Source organism: Puma concolor, chromosome B1 (genome assembly GCF_028749965.1).
Source record: "Puma concolor isolate L17-30 chromosome B1, mPumCon1.1.hap2, whole genome shotgun sequence".
Classification (NCBI taxonomy): domain Eukaryota; kingdom Metazoa; phylum Chordata; class Mammalia; order Carnivora; family Felidae; genus Puma; species Puma concolor.
In genome coordinates, this window is record NC_141670.1 from 119868460 (window position 1) to 119869078 (window position 619).

The following is a 619-nucleotide window of genomic DNA, read 5'->3' on the forward strand; positions in this document are numbered from 1 at the left end:
AATTCTTTTTTTCTTATTTTTTACAATGTTTATTTATTTTTGAGAGACAGAGACAGAGCATGAGTGGGGGGGGGGGGCAGAGAGAGAGGGAGACACAGAATCCGAAGCAGGCTCCAGGCTCTGAGCTGTTGGCACAGAGCCAGATACGGGGCTCGAACCCACAAACCATGAGATCATGACCTGAGCTGAAGTCGGACACTTAACTAACTGAGCCACCCAGGCGTCGCATAATTTGCAATTGTTTGAAGAATGATGTCGAAGACCTTTTCATACACTTGTTTGAAAAATATGGAATGTGTCACAAACTTACGTGTGCACATGCTAGAGGATATGCTAATCTTCCCTGTACCATTCCAATTTTAGTATATGTATTTCCAAAGTGAGCATTGTCCTTTCTTTTGACCCCCAGGGTAAAGGATGTAATAGACATACAATAATGAAATGAATTGGAATGTGCCACTCATGGAACTGTCGTATCTATTTCCATAAAATATAAATAAGATCAGAGCTGTGGATGCAGAAAAGGAGCAAGAAGCATCTGGGAATATGAAAGAGAAAAAGTAGTAGAAAGGAAATGTACTTTCAGACAGACCACAAAGGCACCGCAGGTTCAGTGTGC

General features: G+C 41.7%; 1 non-coding gene across 1 annotated transcript; it reads right to left on the reverse strand.

Annotated features, from left to right (window-relative positions):
* Nucleotides 1-282: 282 nt before the first annotated feature.
* LOC112859183 (U6 spliceosomal RNA) lies at nucleotides 283-387 on the reverse strand. Its single transcript, XR_003223484.1, has one exon. It is a non-coding gene; the product is annotated as a U6 spliceosomal RNA (small nuclear RNA).
* Between the last annotated feature and the right edge of the window lie 232 nt (nucleotides 388-619).